Here is a 17369-nt window from a genome sequence, read left to right as displayed (position 1 = left end):
TCTCTCTCTCTCTCTCTCTCTCTCTCTCTCTCTCTCTCTCTCTCTCTGTCACTCAGTTATCTTGCTCTGGCTGGTATATATTCTTTGATTTCTGCTTCCTCTGATTTTGCTGTTAATTTGGATAAATGGTTTATCTGCTGTTAGCTACATGTGTTCATTGTGGAATTTGCATCTGGGAGAAAATGAGTCGAACTGGGATATCCAGCTTGTGACAGTCTTTCCCCATTAATAGATAGCAATGAAGAATGTAGTTTGAACCTAAAAGTTCTTTGCCCCGCCTAGACTAACGATGTTTGAGGGAGTAGACAGATATGCTACTGGGCTAGCCCACCGCTTCTTGGAGTCCAGCCCCTGGCTCCTGTTTCCCCTCCTGGCAGGAATCAAAGTCTTTCTTGGAGAAGATACATCTATTCTTGCCTCCCTGTGAACCCCATCTACACAGACCCATGTGCACATACATAACCTACATGGGCAAAACTCAGCCCCCCCACCCCCACCCCACTTGCTATGGTGATGACGGTAAAGGGAGACTCTCCTTTTCTGGAAAATGTGCTCTTTTCTCCATTATTCTATTTACCTGAATTTTTTACCTGATTAATTACCCGAATATTCTATTCTCCATTATATCTATTTACCGGAATCACCACTCTTCAGACTCGAACATCACAGGCCTGCTGTGCTGTATGGGGAAGAAATGGCACCAAAAACAAACTCAGAGATAAAAAACACAGTTGGATCAAGACAAATATGCCAGAGGTGACACGATTTCAAAAACACTCCAGGATTGATTCCTGAGACATCTGAAAGAAGAGGAGATGTCCAGAAAGTGGAAGCTGGGGTGGACAGAAAGTTTCAGTAACTACCAACCCATGTGTATACTTTCTAATCCATATGAAAACTTGAAGAGAATAACATACAAATACATTGAGGGCATGCTTAGTGAAAATAAGAGGACAGAATGATTCCATTTTGTAGCAGATCAAGATTGTAAAGAATATAAGGTTTCATTGTGCTTATTGTAGGTTGACTATTTAAAAAAAATTGGTTTTATAAAGCAAAATTCAGCCTTAAAGTCTCATCCCCAACCAGGTAAGATTCCTAGATAGATGCAAAACCAGAGACATTCTCTTTTGCTGATTCTCTGATGTTTGGTAAAAGCATTTGTCACTATCATGTAAGGGCTTCATTGCAGAGTCCAAATATGAAATGGATGTAGGTTTTCTAGCTGTCCCGGGGGCATTGTGATTATTGTATCAGGCCCTGAGTTACTAGAGAGCTTCTTAAATGAGATCTAAAACTTGCAAGTTTGTCCCAATTAGCCATGCAGAGCAGGGGGGGGTGGGAAAACAAAGCAAACTATGAACGTCTAGTCCTGATGGTGATGTGCCCCTGGACAGACAGCCAATAGAGATGGTGCCTTGAACAGATAATGAAGCTGCCCATTAAACAAGTCCCAGTGATAATCCCACCTGATACAGGAAGCCTTTCCCAACTCTTCGTAATTCTAGTGCCCTCACCCATTATTTCCCATTTAACCTTTATATAGCCTGTCTGTACATATTTGCTTCTATGTTGTGTCCTCTGTGAGATTACGAGCTCCTTGAAGGCAGGAGCTGTGCCACCAGCATGTTGCATAGTGCTTGTGAACTCCCCCTTATTTTAAATCTATTCCCCTGCCATTTTTTCTAACTGAAGCCTGCCTCCTGATGATACACCCTCCCCAGACACTCATGTTCCTGGGCTCTCTGGCTGAGGTGAGGGAACTGGAATATTCCTTGCTCCCCATTGCCACTTCCTGTTTCTTTCCCTTCCTCCATCCCCCAGTATCCTCTCTTCCTTTGAGGTTCATGCTATTCATGTCTATTCATCAATCAAAATCCGAGTAGCTGTTGTGTACAGATGTCCAGGTTACTCCCTTTCCTTCCTAAATGAGTTTGATATAGGGCTTACAATTTTTCTCTTCTCCCCAACTCCTGTTGAAAACCTTGCCTCATATTGCACAGATAAAATTGAGGCCATTCATCATGAGCTCCCTCTTCTCCCCTCTTCCTCATCTCTTATCACTCAAATGCCTTCTGCCACGTTCTCTTCCTTTACCCCTGTTTCACATGACAAAACAGCATTACTCCTTAGAATGCTTAATCCTTTTACTTTTGTCCAACTGATCCTACTCTATCCCATCTCCTTCAGCCAATAGCCAGCCTCTTTTGCCATTCCCACTCTCACTTATTTTCAGTCTCGCCCTCTCTGCTAGCTCATTTTCTACTGCCTATAGACATGTTCATGTCTCCCATATCCTGAAAAAATCTGGACTATCATCTATATGCACATAGATGTGTATACATATACATATGTGTATGTATGTGTGTGTGTGTAACTAAACTCCTTTAAAAGGCTATCTACAATAATATGTCTATCTCCTCTCCTCTCCTTCTCTTCCCAATCTCTCACAATTCGCCTTCTGATCCTGTCATTCCCCCACACAGGTCTTGTTACCGACTCCAAAGGCCTTTTCTCACCCTTCTCCTCCTTGACCTTGTACACTGCTGATTATTCTGTCCTTGATACCATCCTTATGTTTTGGGGACAAAGTTGCACCCCCACCTTTCCTCTGACACTGGTGTCATTAGTGCAGTCCCTCATTTTCTTACCATTTGTAATGAAAATGCAAATTTGAAGATCTTCCCTGCCCCTAGGCTAAAGCACACCTGGAGCCTGGGGTGGGAGGCTTGTTTTTCAGTAGATACTTCTTGATTGTGCAGTGAGTCAATAAGGTTGTTACATTCTCTGAGCCAGGAGAAGGCTATATAAGCCCTGATGTGTAGCTTTGTTTGGGGGCTCACTTTGAGAAGTGTTCTGTGATTTTATCTGAATTCTGGGAAGCTGTTGTCCGGAGCCCCCCCAGCTTTGAAAAACCCAGATGTTGATTGGGTATGGTGTAATGGTTGGACAGTTTGAAACTGTCTACTTGATCTGCTTCTGTCTTGATAATTCTGTCTGTATATTCTGAAGTTTGGGGTGCTGACCTTTTCCCCCTGAACTAGGTAAATCATACATATTTGACTGATTAAAGTAAGCTTGTTAACCCATTTTGAGTTGCTTTCCTTTATCAAAGCAGATCCAAGAACCTGTATTGGCAGCAAACCCTGAGGACGCTTGGGGTGCCTGCTGCTACACCATTTTAAAAACTTACTATTTATTTCAATATTCATTTAAAAATTTCTTGATTTCTAAATTCTCTCACTCCCTCCTGCCCCTCACCCATCTATTGAGAAAACAAAAACTATATCAGTTATACATGTGAAGTCATACAGAACATATTTCCATATTAGCCATGTTGCAAAAAAAAAAAAAATAGCAAGAAAAATAAAGTAAAAAAAAAACAAACCGCTTCAGTCTGCTCTCAGACTCCATTAATTCTTTCCCTGGAGATGGACAGTATTTTTCATCATAAGTCCTTCAGATCTGTCTTGGATCATTGTATTGATCAGAATAGCTAAGTCATTCATAGTTGATCATTGTACAATATTGCTGTTACTGTGTACAATGTTCTCCTGGTTCTGCTGACTTCATTCTGTATCAATTCATACGGCTTTTCTGAAACCATTCTGCTTGTCATTTCATGTAATATAGAACAATCGTGTTCCATCACAGTCACATACCACAACTTGTTCAGCCATTCCCCAATTGATGGGTATTCTCAATAAAAATAGCTACTATAAATATTTTTGTGCATATAGATACTTTTCCTTTTTCTTTGATCTCTTTGGGATACAGACCTAATAGTGGTATTGCTGGGTCAAAGGGTATGCACAGTTTTATAGCCCTTTGGGCATGGTTCCAAATCATTCTCCACAATGGTTGGATCCATTCATAGCTCCACCAACAGACTGTTAGTATCCCAATTTTTCCACATCCCATCCCACATTTGTCATTTTTTTTCTGTCATATTAGTCAATGTGATAGGAGTGAGGTGATACTTCAGAACTGGTTTAATTCGTGTTTCTATGGATTTCTAGTGTATTTCTATGACTATAGATAACATTAATTTCTTCTTCTGAAAACTGCCTATTCATATCCTTTGAGCATTTATCAATTGGGAATAAGCATATTTGAGAAATGAGGCCTTTGTTAGAGAAACTTGATGTACATTTTTTTCTCACTTTCCTTCTTTCCTTCTGAAAGCAGACTGCATTGGTTTTGTTTGTACAAAACCTTTTTCATTTTATGTAACAAAATTATCCATCTTACTTTTGGTGATCCTCTGTTTCTTGTTTGGTGGTAAATTTTTCCTTTATCCAGAGATCTGATAGGTAAAATTTTCCATGCTTCCCTAATTTGCTTATGATATCATCCTCTATGTCTTAATCATGTACCCAATTTGACCTTATCTCTATACATAGTCTAGGATGTTGGTCTATACCTAGTTTCTGCCAACTGTTTTCCAGCAAGTTCTTGTCCCCAAAGTTTGGATCTTTGAATTTATCAAACACTAGATTACTATGGTCATTTACTACTGTGTATTGCGTACCTAATCTATTCCCTTGATCTGTTACTCTGTTTCTCAGCCAGCACCAGACTGTTTTGATAATCCCTGCTTTGTAATACAATTTGAAATATATTGCTGCTAGACAGATTTCTTTCATATTTTTTAATTGATTTCCTTGATATCTTGACTTTTTCTTCTTTCAGAGGAATTTTGATATTGTGTTTCTAGCTCTATAAAATATTTTTAATAGTTTCATTGGAATGATACTAAATAAATTAATTAATTTAGTTAGAATTGTCATTTTTATAATATTGGCTTTGCCTATCCATGAGCAATTAATGTTTTTCTACTTCTCTCTCTCTCTCTCTTTTTTTTTTTTTTTTTGCTTTTTGGAACAGGGGAAGGCAGGGCAGTTGGGGTTAAGTGACTTGCCCAAGGACCCATAGCTAGTTTTGTGTTAAGTGTCTGAGGCCAGATCTGAACTCAGGTCCTCCTGACTCCAGGGAAGGTGCTCTATTCACTGCACCACCTAACAGCCCCTGTTTTTCTAATTTTTTAGATCTGTATTTGTGTTGAGTGAAAGAAATGGAAATTTCTCAGACTATATCCTAAAATCTAATAAGGCTTTTCATGGGAAATAGGCCCAAGTTCTTCTTCACTGGAAATCACATGATTTATATGGACTCAAAAGTCAGAGTGGTGGGGAATCACCCCTTTCCTCAGTGACACCTCAGCATAAGATATGCCAAATAAGAACAGAAGTGCTTTCTCAAATGTTTCCTTGTACCATTTCCTTGTTCTGGTACTTCAAGTAGATTGCTGCGCGTAGATTGTGCATCTGATTTTCAGACAATGGAAGAAAAGGGTCAGAAGGGGGGTGGGGGAGAATTCCATGTTAGGGCTTTATAACTTCACCATTTCTTTTTGTAAATTGTTACTCCTCCCTGACTATTTGTCAGAATGGGGGTGGGGGGGGAAGGGGATTGCCCTTTCTCGAGATCATAATAAATCATTCCTTTTTGCTTCCTACCTTGAGAAGCCTCTGTGTATTATTTGGGTAAGGATCTCTGCTGCACACAGTTTTGGGGTGCACGCAGTGTGAAAAATGTTTTGTAATTTTGTTCATATAATTTTTGTGTTTATCTTGATAGGTAGACTTTCAAGGATTTTTTTTTTTATTGTCTGCAGTTATTTTAAATGGCATTTATCTTTCTCCTGTTGGACTTTGTTAGAAATATATAGAAATACTGATGATTTATATGGGTTTATTCTATATCCTGCAATTTTGTTGAAGTAAATTGTTTGAACTAGTTTTTTTTTGTTTTTTTAGTTTTTTCTCTACAATTCTCTAAGTTGTAGCGGCAAGCACCCCAAGCACGTCCTCAGGGTTTGCTGCTACCACAGGTTCTTGGATCTGCTTTGTTAAAGGAAAGCAACTCAAAATGGGTTAACAAGCTTACTTTAATCAGTCAGACATATATCGTTTACCTTGTTCAGGGGAAAAAGGTCAGCACCCTGAACTTCAAAGCATACAGGCAGAATTATCAAGACAGAAACAGATCAAGTAGACAGATTTCCAAACTGTCCAACCATTACATCCATACCCAGTCAACATCTGGGTTTTTCAAAGCCGGGGGGGAGGGGGGCCTCTGGACAACGGCATTTCAGAATCCAGATCAAATCACAGAACACTTCTCAAAGTGAGCCCCCAAAACAAAGCCTCACATCAGGGCTTATATAGCCTTCTCCTGGCTCAGAGAATGTAACAACCTTATTGACCCACTGGCCAATCAAAAAGTATCTACTGAAAAACAAGCCTCCCACCCCAGGCTTCAGGTGCACTCTAGCCTAGGGGCAGGGAAGATCTTCCAAATTTGCGTTCCCATTACATAAGTATATCATATTGTCTGCAAAGAGTGATAGTTTTGTTTCCTCATTGTCTACTCTAACTCCTTTGTTTTCTTTTTCTTCTCTTATGGCTACAGCTAGAAGTTCTGTTACAATGTGGAATGGTGGTGATAATGGGCATCCTTGTTTTACCCTTAATCTTACTGAGAAGGTTTCCAGCTGATCCCCACTACAGAGAATTTTTGCTGACAGTTTTAGATGGATGCTACTTACCATTTTAAAGAAAGTTCCATTTGTTTCTTGGGCAGCTAAGTGGTGCAGTGGATAGAGCTCTGGGCCTGGAGTCAGGGAGACTCATCTTTGTGAGTTCAAATCTGGCCTCAGATATTTACTAGCTATATGATCTTGGGCAAATTATTCAATGCTGTTTGCCTTAGTTCTGTAAAATGACCTAGAGAAGGAAATGGCAAATTCTCTAGTATCTTTTCCAAGAAAACCCCAAATGAGGTCACAAAGAGTCAGATAAGACAGAAAGGGGACTGAACAACAGCCATTTATTCTTTTGCTTTTTAGTGTTTTTAATCCAAATGAAGGTTGTATTTTGTCAAAACCTTTTTCTGCACCTATTGAAATAATCACATGATTTTACCTGGTTTTGTTATTAATATGATCAATTATGCTTATGATTTTCCCAATATTAAACTAACCCTGCATTCCTAGTATAAATCCTACGTGGTCATGGTGTTTGATCTTTGTGATATATTGCTATAATTTCCTTGCCAGTTTTTTTATTCAAAAGTTTTGCATCAATATTCATTAAGGAAGTGGGTCTATAATTTTCTTACTCTGTTTTTGCTCTTTCTGATTTAGGTATCAGCACCATATTTGTATCTTCAAAGGAATTTGATAGGATCCCTTTTTTCTCTATGTTTCCAAATAGTTTATATAGCATTAGAATTAGTTGTTCTTTAAATGTTCAGTAGAATTCACTTGTGAATCCATCTGGCCCTGGGGGGAGCTCTTTTATGTGTTGTTCAATTTCTTTGTCTGATATTGGGTTAAGTATTCTATTTCCTTTTTTCTTAACCTAGGAAATTTATATTTTTGTAAATATTCATCCATTTCATTTAGTTTGTCAGATTTTTGGCATGTAATTGGGCAAAATAGCTCCTAATAATTGCTTTTAATTTCATCATCATTGGTGGAACATTCTCCCTTTTCATTTTCCCATGAAAGCTGCTAAATTTTCTAAGATCCTGACTGTCACTCTATGAGATTCAATTTTTTTCTTTCTGTCTGTTTGCAATATTTTCCCTTTGACCTGGAAGCTCTGAAATTTGGCTATAATATTCCTGGGAATTTTCACTTTGGGATCTTTTCCAGGAGATGATTGGTGTAATCTTTCAATTACTATTTTACCCTCTGCTTCTAGGATATCAGGCAGTTTTCCAGATAATTTCCTGAAATATAATGTCTAGGCTCTTTGTTTTTAATCATGGCTTTCCATGTTAAATAATTTAAAAATTGTCTTTCTTTGAATTATCTTCCAACTCAATTGTTTTCCTGATGAGCTATTTCAAAGTTTCTTCTATTTTTTCATTCTTTTGGCTTTTTAAAATTTTTTCTCAATGTCTCATGGAATCACTAACTTTCACTTGCCTAATTCTAATTTTAAGAATTTATTTTCTTCAGTGAGCTTTTGTCTTTCTTTTTCCATTTGGCCAATTCTGTTTTTTAAGGTGTTATTTTCTTCAGTGTTTTTGTGCCTCTTTCTTGGCTCTCTTTATATAATTTTCTTGCATCACTCTCATTTCTTTTTCCAGTTTTTTTTCTCCCTTTACCTCTCTTATTTGGTTTTTAAAATCTTTTTTGAGTTGTCCCAGGAATTCTTGTTGGTGTTGTATCCAATTCACCTTTTTTTTTTTCCTTTTAGGCTTTGCTTGTAGCTTTTTTGACATTGATGTCTTCTTCTGAGTCTTTGTCTTGATCTTCCTTGTCACCATAGTATATTTGTATGGTTAGGTTCTTTTGTTTTTGTTGTTTTCTCATTCCCCTCCCCCTTATTTCTTGGCTCTTAAATTTATGTTAAAGTTAGGCTCTGCTCCTGGGTTCACGGGGCACTATCTTAAGCTTCAGCATTTTGTGCTGCTGTTTTCAGAGCTAGTTATTGAGGCCTGTAAATTTCCAGTGGGTCCAAGATAATATGATCTTAAGGGAGGTGTGGTCACTGCTCTCCTGGCCTGTGCTCCAATCTTTTCCCAAGAGGGGATCTTGCTCCCCTGCATCCACAAATGCTAGCTTTTGGCTGAGGAACTGTGACCAGGTTCCATGTTCTCTTGTGCCCACAGGCATCAGTACTCCTTTCTTCCCTGGCATTCTGACCAAGACCCCTACTCTCCTGCAGCCACAGATGCTGGTGTTCCTCTCCACTGGGGAACTGTAATCCAGAACTACATGGGCAATGCAAAAGGGTGCCATGTGTAGTACCAGCCAAGGTCCCTCTAATCTTTTTCTGAGCAGCTGGTCAGTTGTCCGACCTCCTTCCCATCCTGAGACGGGAGCTCTCAGTGCTGTTGCTGCTGCCTCCAAGGCCTGCTGCTGGTCTTGTTCCTGTGCATGCTACACTCAGGGATGACTCCTGATGTCACAGAATTTTTCTGCTGACCTCCTAAGTCATCTTGGCCTGGAAAAATATTTCACTCTGACCTTTCGTTGGCTCTGCTGCTCCAGAATTCAATTTGAGGACTTCAGTTTGTTTGGAGGGGAATGTTGAGAGAGTTCAGCTGAGTTTCTGCCTGTCCTCTGCCATGTTGGCTCCTCAGCTCATGTTTTGATTACTGCAGTAGTCTGCTGGTGGGTCTGCCTGCCAAGTCTTTCTCCATTCAGCCACTAAATGAAGATTTGATCATATCATCCCACTACTCCGATGGCTTCCTATTGCCTCCAAGAGCAAATACAAAATGCTGTTTGGCGTGCAAAGACTTTGTAATGTAGCCCCATGCTATTGTTCATTCTCTTGTGCCTTATTCTCCTAAGCGTACCCTTCTGTCCAGTGACACTGGCCCCCTGGATGTTCCACAATGAGACACTCCATCTCTCATCTCCAGACATTTTTCTGTTTGTCTCCATGTCTGGAATAACCTCCCTGCTCTGCTCTGACCTCCCAGGCTTTCTTTCAGTCCCAGCTGAAATGGCGCCTTCTCCAGGAAGCCTTCCCTAACCCCTCTTGATTCCAGTGTTCTCCTTCTTTTCATGATCTCCTATTCATCATTGCTGCTTTGTATATATCTGTTTGCATATTGTCTCCTCCCGTCTTCTGCCTCTTTTCGGATCCCCAGCACTCAGCATCATTATTAGGCACTTCATGAATGAATGAATGCTTTTCCACTGCACCACACACCATGACTGCTTCTCCCTTCCACAGCCAAACTCCCAGAAAAAAAAACAAACAACCATCTATACTGATCGTCTCCATTTCTTCTCCTGATATTCTTCTTTCCCTGGCTATCTGAACCCTGATCTCATCACTCAACTGAAAAAAACTCTTCAAAGTTTCAAACGGCATCTAACTCATTGAATCTGATAGTCTTTTCCTCCACTTCTTCCCTTTCCACCTCTCTAGCATCTGACACTGCTGGTCACCACCTCCTCCTGGACACCCTTTTGCCTTTGGATTGTCATGATACTGCCTTCTTCTTTCCTGTCTGACCAATCCTTTTGAACCTTCTTTACCAAAGCACCATCAGTGCTCCTAAAGGTGCTCATGGTCCCCTAGTTTTCACTTACACAAGGTCCTCATCAGCTACCAGAACTGTTGCAATTCATTCCTAATTGGTGCAGTTGGATGCAGAGTCCCTCGTCTCCGATCCATCCTTCACATAGCTGTCAAAATGATGTTCTTAAAGGTCTGACCATGCTGCTTGCCCATTCAAAAATCTCCAGTAGCTCCCTGTAGCCTGCAGGATCAAACAAAAATTCTTCTGTTTAGCATTTAAAGTCCTTCACTATATGGCTAGAGCCTTATGGGATCATGCCACATTTCTCCCTTTCACATATTCTCTATCCCAGGTAAATTGGTCTGGTACCCAGCATGAAAATCAAATCGAGTGGGACATTGGAGACTAGAAGGTCTCTGAGGTCCTTTAAGCTCCGGATCTATGATCCTAATGTCCACCAGGGCTGTGCTAATGGTCTGGCAAGTGCAGATTTCACTACAGATAAACCTCTTATAGGCACTAGGTATTAACAGTTTGCCTGGTGGGGTGAGATAAGCTTAAAAATACCAGCTCTTGAACAGGCTCAAACCATGATGGCATTGAAAAACTTGCAGATTTCAGGATTTTCCAATAGAACACTTATTCTTCTGCTATAAAACCCCCCAAATGTGCAACCATAACACTGCCATCTAAAGCAGTCTGCTCAAAAACACCTCTGCCTGAAAGGCAAAGGAGCATCATGCTCCAGGCAGAATGCAGGCTCTAGCGAGAAGATAACAGCATCTGCCAACAGCTGGGCTGGTTTAACATTCCAAGTAGCAGAAGGCATTGCTGTTCACTCTTCAAACATATGTGCATAGCCAATTCAGCACCTTCCCTTGTGGAAATAAATCAGCGGGGTGTGGATAGAGCTAGAAATGGACAGCTCCATAGTCACCACTACCAATCGCTTCGGTTTTATAGGCCATGGGGAATAAGCTAGATGTGTGAGTGTACCATAACAAAGGGTCAAATAGCAACACAGGCCAGTATTTTCAAATTCGCAGTCTACTCACACTAATCCTGTGTTAAGCTTGCTTGCTGCATCCCAATAAGTTATAATGAAATCATGGGCTAGGAATCCCGCGGGACTTGGAATAAAATGAGATTTACACAAGTTCACTTATTCTTTGAATAGCTTAAACATGGAGTTATGGTTTGTGATAAGATCAGAATACCCTGCTAGTTGAATTTCTTGGCAACTGCATATTGAAAATGGGACATAATTCATATTTTAGACTTGGAGCCATATTAAGGCAGAAAATGTGCTTGTCCTTTTATTAACTTCCATATCTATGCATTACCTCAATGCTAGTCTGGAGATATTATTGGTTTAATTTGCAAGCTGTTGCTTCTCTTTCTGCACTCCCCTACCCCCTAAAAGGGGGAAGAAATGAATTGAGAACAAGGCCTCCACAGAGTGCATTGCTTTGCTGAAGTATGAGTATGCTATAACAGCCTTGTAATAATATTTCCATACTGTACATTTATTACAAGTACTCATTAAGTCAAATTGCTTACACATGAAGTCATGTGAGGGGGAAGAAGGGGGATTTGAGACATAACATTTGCAGGATGCAAAATTGAGCAGTGGAAATTTTTTTTTTTTGCTGAACATTGGTCTCTAGACAAAGTAAAAACCCAAACCTTGTGAAAGGGGGAGGAAGATAAATGCAGATTTAAAAATTGTTTTGCATTCAGTTTCTGAGCAACTACCATTTGTACCCCATCTCTTGTCTGTTTATTGCCAGATTATGGTTACTTCAAAGCACTGAATGGTGAGTTGAAAAGGGACCATTAGTAACTGAAGTCTTGCTTTTAGACAAGTGCCAAAATATAATACCCTCCATTCACTGAATACCGATAGTCAACCTCTCATTGGTTGGACTTGGACGTATCTCATTTCTTATTGACTGTTACTATCCTTTGTTGAAAAACTTTAAAATTTGTGAAATGATTCACAGGGGGAGTTTTCATTTAGAGACCCATGGAATTTGGCCTGTATGTAAGGGAAATTTAGCACTGCTCATCATTTTACCAAAATGATTTGGGTCTTTCCAAGCCCTGAACTCCTTTCCTTACATGTTTAGGTCACTGGAAGGTATAGGAGGAGTTTGAGAACTGACTGGTACTTTAGGATTTGTAACTCAGAGTGTCAAACATGCTCTCTCAGACTTGAGAGTGAGTGGTTTTGAACTATCAAGATCTTTGAGCCACAAGACAGACTTGAGTTAAACCCAGGAGTTTTCAAAGAGACACACATAGTCTTTGAGAGGAAGAAAAAAAAGTAAAGTCTTTTTGAGAGACCGAGAGGAAGGAATGGAGACTACATAAAGTGGACAGCATGGAGATTAGCCATGGGGAGATATCCTGGGCCCTGTCTGAGATGTAAGAAACCAAACAGAATAGGGCAGCACTAGAGTAAGGAATGAAAGGAGAAAATGAAAAAGGAATTGAGTTGCGGCAGAAAAAGGAGAGATTGAAGTGAGTCATTAGTCCTTTGTAGGCATCTTGAAACAGATAACTCAGACCAAATCTGGGAAAGGTAATTGCCTCTTCAAGTATTTGGAGAAGCTCCAATCTTGCCTCAATTTCTCCTCCCTGTGTCTGTCCAATAATAATCACTGTAATATACTCTGCTCACTTTTTTTTTTTTTAACACAAGAGTTTTCTGTATACTAATTTCACCCAGGAGTTAGTTGAAAATACACAAACATTAAATTAGGGCAGAGAGTCAAACTGCTTTCTGAATTTTAGGAATTTTCCTAATGAGAGTTCTGAGCTATTGGGATGTATTAATAATTTTTGTGTGTGTGATTATAAACTCCATAAAATATTAGAGACAAGGACTGCTTGGACCTGGAGGCCATCATATGGTCCTCAAGCAATAAATGTGCAGTAATCATTATAACAGTCTGGCCTGTTAAATGCGGAGCAGAGAGGCAGGGAAGATGACAGTGGTAACTTAAGTAAAGATCACACCTAAAGTCTTTAGTATGGAGGAGACAGAATAAGAGAAGAGGGTGCAGAAAGAATTGGTGGCCTACTCTTTGCCATATTAGAATGGGCAAAGATAAAACACGATGGTAAATAGGGGTGAAATGAAGCCAAGGAATCAATTGACAGCTGGGTGGTGCAGTAAATGGAAAGTATCTGGGATCAAGAAGACCTGAGTTCAAATCCAGCCTTTGAGAACTACTAGCTGTGTGATCCTAGGCAAGTCATTTCATCTCTGCCTCACTTTCCTTAATTGTGGAATGGGGGATAATAATAGCACCAACTCTCAGAACTGTTGTGAGGATCCAGTGAGAGCCTGGCACATGGTGGGCACTGATTAAAATGCTTGTTTCCTTTCTCCTTCCTTCACTTATAAAAAATGAAAACCAGGGAATGTGTGTGTGTGTGCGTGTGCGTGTGTATGTGCGTGTGCGTGTGTGTGTGTACATGTGTGTGTACATGTGTGTGTGCGTGTGTGCGTACGTGTGTGTGTTACATAGCAAGTGAGTTACTTGGGGCTGTTTAGGAAAAGCTGCTTCACAGGGCAGAGCTAAGTAGCTAATATTACTTTTAGCAATAATTAGGAGATGAATAGGGAAGCATGATATATAGCTCTCTAAAAAGAAAAAAATAAAGATTTTTTCAATCAAATGCTAATACTTTATATTCCTTTTCTATATACTGATTAAAAGTTTGTATATTAGCTGAGTGTTACTATAACCATTTTATATTTTTATTCTGATGCTGTAACTCTTTTACAAATGGTTATAGTATCATAGAATAAGTCAGTGACAAAGCTGTTCGTATCCAGGAGATTGAAATATTCCTCATGTCGATGGCTGGATTTTGAAGGTGGGTTGTGCTGGTGGTCCCCAGGAAAGAAGAAAAGGAAAGAGGAGAAGAACGTGACTTGGGACGGCTCTAGGCTTGCTTCTCTTTAGCTATTTGAGGAGACACTTGTTATACCACCATTTTCTTTCCTCTACGGTACTTGATAGAACCGATTCCTCGTCACTTACACGGCGTCACAGATAATGCTTCAGTTCCTCACATTTCCTCACTCAGTGGAGAATTCATTTTATACTCCCATATTGAATTACCGTTAGAGAATTCTGTTTCTCGAGGCTCGTGTTAATAACTATATCGTGCAGTACAATAAATAAATGAGAACCAAAGTAAAACAGTTTTCTATAGAGTTGAACTTAGCAAGGTAGTTTCTTTTCTTTTTTTTAAATTTAGATTTTTGGAGGGGAAAGGCAAAGCAATTGGGGTCAAGTGACTTGCCCAAGGTCACCCAGCTAGTAACTGTTAAGTGTCTGAGGCTGGATTTGAACTCGGGTCCTCCTGACTCCAGGGCTGGTGCTCTGTTCACTGCACCACCTAGCCGCCCCAGTAAGGTAGTTTTAAAATTGACATTCTAGTTATGCTTTTTAAAAAATTATATATAAATGGGAGAGGATGGAAGAATAATGGCTTGCCCTCCATAAAGATTATTGCCCACTGTTCTTCAGGCTAAAGGTCCTGCAGAGCTGCTCTAACCAAAAAAATGATTTCTCTCTGAGCTTCTGTTTTCTTTTCTTCAAAATGGGGATGATAATGCTTGGTACTGCCCACTTCACAGGGTTATTTGTTGTGAGGAGACACCTTGTAAAGTTTCAATTAAATCCATTTTAATCGATTTAATCTAAATCTAAATGAACAAATCTATGATTTGTTATCATTAGGGAGGGTCCATATGCAGATATAGAGGCTCCAGCTGCTGAGTGGTATAGTGGAAATTCCAATCAGTTGTAACTATTTACAAAGCATGCATCCTGGGCTGGGAAAGGCACTAGCTGCCCTGCAGGGCTTTACTTTGTTGGGTGGGGGATATTTGAGAAAGACTTGTACACAGATGAGGAAATTCAAGATGCATACAAACCAACTCCCTGAAGAGGGTTTAGGGCTCCAAGAAGTGGAGATGAGAAGAAGAAAGTATTCCAGGCATGAGGAAGCCTGTGCTAAGGGATGGTGGAATGTTTTGGGTGCTCCTCACAGCACCCTGTAGGGCCCCATCGGGGAGGAATTACTAAGTTCCTGTGTTCTTCATTGTTATGAGAGCCAGTGCCCTTCGGTCCCTCGGCTCCACCTCCCCCTATCATGACTGAAGCCTGTCTTGGGATGTGTGGATATGAACCTCTGCCCAATCAAAACAAGCTCTCAGGCTGCCTCCTATAGAGCTGTGACAGTTCATTGAGCACTGGTCACGTGACCCTTGAAAGTCTGTGCATCTGCTGAAATGCTGTATGCCCTGTTTTTAGCATTAGCATAGAATCAATAAGTAAATCAACAGTACTCCATAACCAGAGAACATCATTCATAATAAAACCTGTAAGACGTACCAAGCACCTGCAAACTTGCTGCTCTCCTGCCCCTGGAAATCATGGAGTCATGCACTTATAGTTTTACAGCTGGGAAGGCCCCTAACATCTTCTGTCTAGTGCGGGGGTTCTTATCCAATTTTGTTGTCAGGAACGCCTTTGGCAGCCTGGTGAAACTTATGTCATTATCAACTGATTTAAGGACATGCTGAAATTCAGGGAGAGGTTAGAGAGAGCAAAGATGCAACTTTATTTCCCATCCAAGTGTATGGATCCTCTGAAGTGAACTTAAGGTAAAGAATTTTTGATCCAGTTCCATCACCTCTTTCAGATATGGAAAGGGAGGGTCCAGAGACGTCAAGTTACTTTCGTTTGGTCACATAGCATGTGTCAGAAGTGGGATTTGAGCACAAATCTTTCCAGCCCTAAATCCGGCATTCTATCCACTGTGCCAGGCTGCTTGTGTAAGAACTACAGACAGAAAATTGATCTGGACCCAAGAGGTCTAGGACCTATACATCTGAGTCCTCCTTTATAACACAAAGTGTTACAGAGCTCCCTTAGGATGTTCAGTTTGTACTTTACATAGGGCTACAGGTCATCAAGGAGGCAGGTAGGTGGCTGTGCCTGTAGAGAGCTAGACCTGGAGTAAGGAAGACCTGAGTTCAATTCTGGCCTTAGGCACTAATTCTGTGATGCTGGGCAAGTCACTTAGCCCAGCCTGCTTTAATCCAGTGGAGAAGGAAATAGCAAATCACTCCAGTATCTTTGCCAAAAGGTCGAATATGACTGACAGACAACAATAGGTCATCAGGTACAAATACAAGTATTCTGGAAGCACCCATGAAATGGGAGCTGAAGCAAAGGGTTCAGTGGGCGCTCAGACTCAGGACAATTGGTGGTTTGTTCACTGAGGAACCCCCGACCTCGTCTGGCCTCATGTGTGATAAATATATGAGAACCAAAATAAAATCATTTTCTACAGAGTACAATTTAGGTAAGAGAGTTTTCAAGTCGATATCTTCATAATATTTTTTATCATATATAAATAGGCGAGGATGAAAAGTGGCTTGCCTGTCGTAAGAATGATTGCTCCTTGTCCCCCAGTGTAGAAGACCTATAGAACCATTGTAACTAGGCAAGCCGCTTCTTGCTGAGCCTCTATCTTCTGTAAAATGGGGAGAATAATGCTTTGTATTGCCCACTTCACAGGGTGATTGTGAAGAAGCACTTTGCAAAGTTTAAAGCTTTTACACACATATACACACGTGTATCTACATATATAAATAAGTGCACGTGTGTATATATGTGTATGCATACATTATTTATTCATGCATCTCTGTCTCTCTGTGTCTCTGTTTCTCTCTCTGTCTGTCTCTCTGTCTCTGTCTCTCTCTCTTTCTCTCTCTCTCTCTCTCTCTGTCTCTCTCTCTGTCTCTCTCTCTTTCTCTCTCTGTCTCTGTCTCTCTCTTCCTCTCTCTCTCTGTCTCTGTCTCTCTCTTCCTCTCTCTCTCTGTCTCTGTTTCTGTCTCTCTCTGCCTCTCTCTGCCTCTGTTTCTGTCTCTCTCTCTCTCTGTCTCTCTCTCTCTCTGTCTTTCTCTTTCTCTCTCTGTCTCTGTCTCTCTCTTTCTCTCTCTCTGTCTCTCTCTTCCTCTCTCTCTCTGTCTGTCTCTCTCTGCCTCTCTCTGTCTCTGTTTCTGTCTCTCTCTGTCTCTGTCTCTGTCTCTCTCTCTCTGTCTCTGTCTCTCGTGTCTCTGTTTCTCTCTCTGTCTGTCTCTCTGTCTCTGTCTCTCTCTCTTTCTCTCTCTCTCTCTCTCTGTCTCTCTCTCTGTCTCTCTCTTTTTCTCTCTCTGTCTCTGTCTCTCTCTTCCTCTCTCTCTCTGTCTCTGTCTCTCTCTTCCTCTCTCTCTCTGTCTCTGT

Source organism: Petaurus breviceps, unplaced genomic scaffold (assembly GCF_028583685.1).
Source record: "Petaurus breviceps papuanus isolate PSGF00001 unplaced genomic scaffold, PetGlider_PUasm1.0 183, whole genome shotgun sequence".
Taxonomy (NCBI): Eukaryota; Metazoa; Chordata; class Mammalia; order Diprotodontia; family Petauridae; genus Petaurus; species Petaurus breviceps.
This window is presented reverse-complemented; position numbering follows the sequence as displayed.